This window comes from Peromyscus maniculatus, chromosome 13, assembly GCF_049852395.1.
Source record: "Peromyscus maniculatus bairdii isolate BWxNUB_F1_BW_parent chromosome 13, HU_Pman_BW_mat_3.1, whole genome shotgun sequence".
Lineage (NCBI taxonomy): Eukaryota > Metazoa > Chordata > Mammalia > Rodentia > Cricetidae > Peromyscus > Peromyscus maniculatus.
This window is the reverse complement of record NC_134864.1, coordinates 60,816,302-60,823,526: the sequence shown is the minus strand read 5'-3', so window position 1 is coordinate 60,823,526 and position 7,225 is coordinate 60,816,302. Positions and strand designations below refer to the sequence as shown.

Genomic DNA, 7,225 nt, shown 5'->3' with positions numbered 1-7,225 from the left:
GAGTTAAATTTTGATGAAATGAAATGACTGTCGGTTTGGTAGGAGCAAGGTGATCCACTGTACTCAAAAAGAAGATGCTTCTTTAAAGAACCCACAGGTTCACAGACTACAGACAGTGTAACAGAAATGGAAAACCTGAAAAAAAAAGAAAAAGATAATAAATTATATCTCTTCCGGGGAGGGGGGCCAACATAGTGATAAATTAAATAACTGTGTGAGTTATCTAATACATACTTGCTTCAGTGAAAATTTACTCTCCCCTCCCCGAAGGCTGGAACCACGGAGTCGATGATACCAGAGAAGAAGAAGGAGGTCCCTGCTGGGCCAGAAACCCTGAAGAAAAGGTGAGAGGATTTTGAAGAGCAGAAGGGGAAGCACTGTGGAAGAAGCTTGCCCTGGAGACACTTCAGAAGGCAAGGGGGAAGCTCACCCGTGAAAAAGCAAAACACTGTCGCAAGGACCATAGGCAGATGGACAGGACTGATACTCAAATGGCTAGGATGGCAAAAAAAAAAAAAAAAAGCTAGAAATGTCCATGTATACACAGAACCAAAATTGGCGCTTGTCATCAGAACCTGAGGTATCAATGGTGTAAGCCCAAAGGTCTGCAATGTGTTGCAGCTTCTCCATCTGCATCAAATCTTCAAGGGCACCTTTGTTAAGCTCAACTAGGCTTCAATTAACATGCTGAAGATTGTGGAACCACAAATTGCATGGGAGTACCCCAACCTGAAGTAGGTAAATGGACTAATCTACAAGCCTAGGTATGGTAAAGTCAGCAAAAAGCAAATTGCCTTGACAGACAATGCACAGTCTCTTGGTAAATATGGCAATGTCTGCCTGGAGGATCTAATTCCAACTGTACAGTTGGAAAACACCTTAAGGAAGTGAATAACTTCCTGCAGACCAAATTATCTTCTCCATGACTTCTCCATGAGGTAGAATTAAAAAAAAACAAAAAAAAACTCATTTTGTGAATGGTGGAGATGCTGGCAATCAGGAAGACCAGACAAATAGGCGTGTGTGTGTGTGTGTGTGTGTGTGTGTGTGTGTGTGTGTGTGTGTGTGTGAACTAAAGGGTCCCCATGGTGTTTTTGTAATCTGATCAGTTAATAAATAGTAACAGCTTGGCAAATTGAAAGGAAAATAAAAATGACACTCCTTTTTCAAAATCATTAAGAATAGCCCCATGATTGCTGCAGCGAGGATTAAAGAGGCAGGTATACATCACTTGTCCAAGCCCACAGTGCACAGACCAGATAAGGCCTTGTTGTGTGCATCACAGAAACTGTGAAGAAGACTTTCTGTCTGGAAGATGAATGCCTGCTCTAATGTGACAAAGCCCTGAATGCTATGGAAAACTCTCACGGATATCAACATTCCATCTCACTGACAAGGCCAAGCTCAGGACAGTCTCCTGTTTAACCATCCAGCATACCATCTAACCAGGAACACCTACAGAGCGAAGCATTGGCCATATTCCTCGGCTGAATCAAGCCGACACCTTTACCAATCTCGGTGATCCGTTGTGGAGATGACACTAGACTAAATTTGAAACCACGGGATGGAGACTCGGTTCCACTCCCTCCTCACTAAGGCTCTAGGTTATGAACCTTCACTGAGCTGCAGTCGCGTCATCTGGGATGCTGCTAGGCTACTGCTGGTTCATTATCCTCTGTTCCACATTGGCTTCCGTCTCTCTTGTTTGGGCTGGATGAGTGAGGGTCTCCCCAGCACTGGGTCACAGCTTCATGCTAACTACCTCTTGGAATCCCTACATCAAATGAACGACAAATCTGAAACATTGGGAGGTGAATTAATGCTTATCAATGTAAAAGGTGAAGCAGAGCAGAAATCTGACTACCTGGGCCTAGCCATTATTTAAACCGCCTCTCAGAAGCAAGGGGTGAGCAGGGAGTATTTTCAGAGAAAATGTAGGCACGGCCTGGTGGCCAGCCTACCTGGCACCCTGCACTTCTAAGTAAGAAGCATGGCGCGCCATGCCCCAGAAGTCCTAACACTGAATTCTGAAGTCACTGGTAGCTGGCCTGCAGATGGGTCTGCTCTTTCTGTGTCTAATTTAATGTGCTTCTTCCACATGGAGACCCTGGTGGTGTGAGTGCCCAGTCCGAGGTAACGTGGTAACCAATCACAGTCCATAGGCTTCTACTATAGAAGCGGTTACTGCTCACATGCAATGAAGCCGAGGCCATTCTCTGAAACCATCTCCGGAGTGGTTTATCTCCGTGCCCTTTACCAACCTACGGGCATTACTGTCTATAGCTCAGGAGGAGGAGGAAGAGGAGGAGGACAATGATAAGGATGGGGGAGGGGTGGAGAGGGAAGAACAGCAGCATGTGGGCCTTGAGTGCCTGGAACTCATTAAACACGTATTTATCAAGCACACAGCTTCTTCCCTCTAGGAGGTTATAATTCCAATTCATAGCTTAGAGACGTACAAGGTCAAATTGCCACTTGCATCAACCCCAGAAGATTTTAATAAACCCTGGTCCATCAGCCAGTGGGGTGATATCCTCTGATATGACACAGACCAGAAAGGCCATATCTGTGGCTGGAATCTTCAACACCAGAGGGAGGGAGCTGTAGTCTTCACAGCCATACAGGCCATGCCGTACACCATCCTCTTCCCTGTAAGCCCTTTCCTTCGGTCCCTACTCCAGCAGTATTTAAAGAAAGAAACATCTATTTCCTTTCCTTTGGTCAGAAGGAAAAAATGCATTTTGTTTAGTCTGAAGTAAGTTTGGAACTATCCCTGGCAAAACGATACATTTTAAAATAACATAAAAGGTAGAAATTCAGGATTCCACGTCCTCCTGATATGCATAGCTCTGTGGTATTTAATTGCTTCCGCAGGCGGAGCCTAGGGTTGGCAAACTCTATCGCAGTTGTGTGATGTCGTTTTACATAAAGGGATCAGATGGAAAGCCATCTCCTCGCTCGGCCCTGTGCTCTTTCCTCTGTAAGCTTGCCCTTCTTTAGGCTAACTTTAATTCCCTGCCAGAAAAGAGAAGGATCCTGCCCTCTTTTCTTCCTCTCCGCCAAATTCTTATTGATCAGTTGGTAATGACTTAGGAAGAGCTTGATGAGACCGCCGTCTGGGCCTTCAGTGTCAAGATCAAGGAAGGCTTCTAAAGAGACGCCTTTCATCTTTTCCTAAGTCACTGCCTTAGGTAATCAGCTCGTGTCCAGAGGCAATGAGTCCCCCAGATGAGGTGCCGTGACTCAGGGAACTCTGGCCCGAGTTTTGTCAGCTCATTAAGGATACGGCCTGCCACAAGTGACTTTTGAACACACTAAGTAGGAAGAATCAAATGGTTTCTGTAGCGACAGGGTCAACTGGATCAGAGCCTGAGCCTGGAAATAAATCAGCGTCTGAAGAGGTAAACAACAAAAGAGACTGAAGACACATTGGTTACGGACCTGGGGCTTTCATCTGTCAGCCAGCAAGCTGCCAGCCCTCCTTTACAAACTCAGGCGGTGTTTGTGAGGTGGCGTCTTTCACAACGTGGCTTCTCGCCCATCTCTCGGTGAGCTCTTGAAGAGTTAGGACCTGATCGTGCATATTTTTATTCCATAGTTTGCAGCACATTCTCTTTCATATAGCAGGTGTTTGATGTGTGAAGAAATAAAAGAGGAAAGGAACAAAAACTCCATGTCCTGTCTCCCAGAAACATTTATAACGAGGCCCTTTGCTGTTCAGATTTCATAAAACCACAATAGAAAACACACCACGTTCGTGGGGAATAGCAACATTGGCAGATGGTGTAGGGGGGTGATAGGGATAAGAATGACTTTTGTTTAGGGACTACAGTGTCCCGATTTTCATGTATCACCTCATCTAATCACGATGATCTTATATGCGCGCTGTTCATATTATTCCTTTTTTAATGTGTCAAATAAAGAAATCAGGCTCTGAAAGCTGAACTTATTCAAAAGCCAGGTGGCTAATCACTAACCCTCCTGGAATTAAAAGCACCAATTCCAAGGCATGCTTTTCTTCATTTGATCAGTCTGTTTACCATGGGCAAATATACCTTTCTACAGCCAGTTTAACCATATTTGGTCAACAAGTGTTTCTATCAATCTGGTACCACCAGCATAAAGGACTCTTCTCCATGGTCACATTTTTTATTTTAAGGCTTTATTCTGGAAATGTCTTTTACCACAAAGATATAATAATTGGAAATAAATGCATTCTATTGGCTGAAATTACAAGGAAAGCAGTGTGTGTGTGTGTGTGTGTGTGTGTGTGTGTGTGTGTGTGTGTGTGTGTTTGTGTGTGTGTGTGTTTACACAAGTTTTGTTTTGTCTTGTTTTTTGAGATGGAATCTCTCTCTGTATCCCACACTGGTCTGGAACCCACTACATAAATCAGGATAGCCTCTAATTTATGGCAATCCTCCTGTCCCAGCTTCCCAAGTCCAAACACTACAGGCATAAGCCACCGTGCTGTCTTAGTTAGGGTTTCTATTGCTGTGAAGAGACGCCATGACCACAGCAACTCTTATAAAGGAAAGCATTTAATTGGTGGCTTACAGTTCAGAGGTTCAGTCCATTATCATCATGGCGGGGCATGACAGCATGCAGGCAGACGTGGTGCTGGAGAAGGAGCTGAGAGTTTTGCATCTTGCAGGCAACAGGAAGTGGTCTGTCTCACTGGGCATGACTTGAGCATACATGAGACCTCAAAGCCTGCCTCCACAGTAGCACATTTCCTCCAAAAGGACCACACCCACTCCAACAAAGCCACACCTCCAAATCGTGCCACTCCCTTTGGGGGCTACTTTCCTTGAAACCACCACACACACGCCCAGCTCTTATTAAATATCTCAAGCAATAGTTTTCAAGACATTGAGCATCAGTCAGTAAGACAATGGGACCCCAAAGAGTTGGCAAACAAATATCAGGAGCTCCTGGGAGGCTTCAGCTTCCTGCTCTGAGAGAAAGTGTCCAGAAAACACTCGGAGAATGACTTGCCCATGTTACACATACATACGTGAAATCAAAACACTCAGCACATAAAATTTTTTTAAAAATTTTAAAATATATATATATATATATATATATATATATATATATATATATATAGAGAGAGAGAGAGAGAGAGAGAGAGAGATTACATAACTAATTTTTTTGAGGCTCCAAAGCATTCAGCATTTCCCTCTGCAGAATTATTTTTAAAAAAGAACCATGGCTGGAATTTAATAATAATGAATCATCAGTAAATTAGGGAGCATGACTTTCTCTTTTTCACTGAATTTACAGACTGCCCACGCTGAGAAGCAAACCCGGAAGCCCTGAGCAAGACAAATGTGCCTCAGCTTTTCTATGCCGACATGCCAGGACCAGTGGATCGCTGGTGTCTTTATCAATACAGACCGAGATCCGATCAGCTGATCTGATGGAGTTCCTGGAGTGGCTAAGGACTGAGTGGCTTCGGGCTCAACTACAGTGACTCACGCCCTAGACGGTCCCAGGTGGAGACAAAAGGCAGGTTTTAAAAAAATCTCAGGCAGTTTTTAAAACTACTTGGGGAAAATAAAACTATTGGGGGAAAAAATAATAGTTGCTACCACCTTTTGTACAACTCAGATCAAATCCAGAAGCCTGTATACAGAAAATTAAACAAAACACCACAGTCAGTTCTGTGTACTTTCCATCACACTCATTCATTTGTTCCCTCTATGACACGGTTTCCATTCTGTTCTTCCGTTGATATATGTCTCCGCGTTGATCTCCTCCTCCTCTTCCATTTCTCCTTCTGAGAAATGTTGCCTCCATGTATCCCCAGGCTGTTCTTGAGCTCACAACAGCCTTCCTGCCTCAGCCTCCCAGGTAAAGTGCTGTCCTGGGCAGTGGAGAGAAAAAACAAGTTTTCAGAACAGGAATTACCTCTTTCCCTATAGACCTAATAATCCTAGGTTCTCAGTACTGGTCTTATTGGCTTTATTTTCTAAGAGAGGGAGAGAGAGGGAGGGAAGGAGGGAGACAGAGACAGAGACAGAAAAACAGACAGAGACACACACACACTATATATATATATATATATATATATATAGTGTGTATATGTATATATAGAGAGAGGGGGAGAGAGAGAGAGAGAGAGAGAGAGAGAGAGAGAGAGAGAGAGAGAGAGAGAGACTGTGTTCTTCAAACTGCTCTTAAATTCCTGACCACAAAAAATAATGTTGCTATGAGTACTGGCAGCAGGTTTATAACTATTTTATCTATCAGCATACTAGCTATAACCTAGGTCTTGTACTAGTGCTTACCACATTAATAGGTCTCAAACAACTTTCGCTTATCATGGGTTTCCTCAAAGTAATGCACTGTTTAATGGAGCAGAGTCCAGTACAGCCATGCCTTTGTCCCCCCGTTTCTATGCTTCATGCTCTTGCTAGTCTTCATTTCATTTTACAAATGTTATAAACCCCACAATGCATTGTTATTATTCTTGGTTGAGCAGTCAACTATCTTTTAAATGATATAACTAATAAGAAAAAATTGTTTTTTGTATTTAATCTTATGTGCTTTTCAGGGGGTTCAAAAGAAAGAAAAGGAAGAAAAAGAAACCAAATCACCGAACAGGCAGAACATCTCTAAGGGGTTTGTTATGGGGAGTCAGTTTATGCAACTACGGAGGCTAAGAAGTCCCATAATTTGCCATCTGCAAACTAGAGACCCAGGACAGCCAGTGTTTGACTTCAACACAAACCCAAAGGCTGGAACACTAAAGGCATCAATTATGGTCTGCGTGCTGAGAAGGTGAGATGAGATGCACTATTTCTATCAGGCAAGCAGGAAGTCAATGAGAAGAGTTCTCTCTTTCTCTCTCTTTTATCTGCTCAACCCTGAACAGAAGCAAGTTGCCCACCCACAATGGGGAAAGCCATCTAATGGCTGAGTCAGTGGATTTCAGTGTTCATCTCATTTGGAAACACCCTCACTGGCATAGCCAGAAGTGATATTTAGTCTGGGTACCTCATGGATAGTTGGGTTGCTAGTTACATGCCTGCTATCATAGTGGGTGCTCTTCACAAGTCTGTGCAGTTTCCAGCTGCGGTCATCTGCCTGAAGGGCTTCTCTCATCTCTTTCAGTCTAGATTCACAATTGATGAACCTTTCAGTACCGTGTATCTAAAAAAAAGTCCTTATTTCAACTTTGTGAAAGACATTTCCACTAAGGATAGAATTCTAGGTTTAA

General features: G+C 43.4%; 1 pseudogene; it reads left to right on the top strand.

Annotated features, from left to right (window-relative positions):
• Positions 1–288: 288 nt before the first annotated feature.
• Positions 289–5,476, top strand: LOC102926176 (large ribosomal subunit protein uL30 pseudogene; annotated as a pseudogene).
• Positions 5,477–7,225: the final 1,749 nt, after the last annotated feature.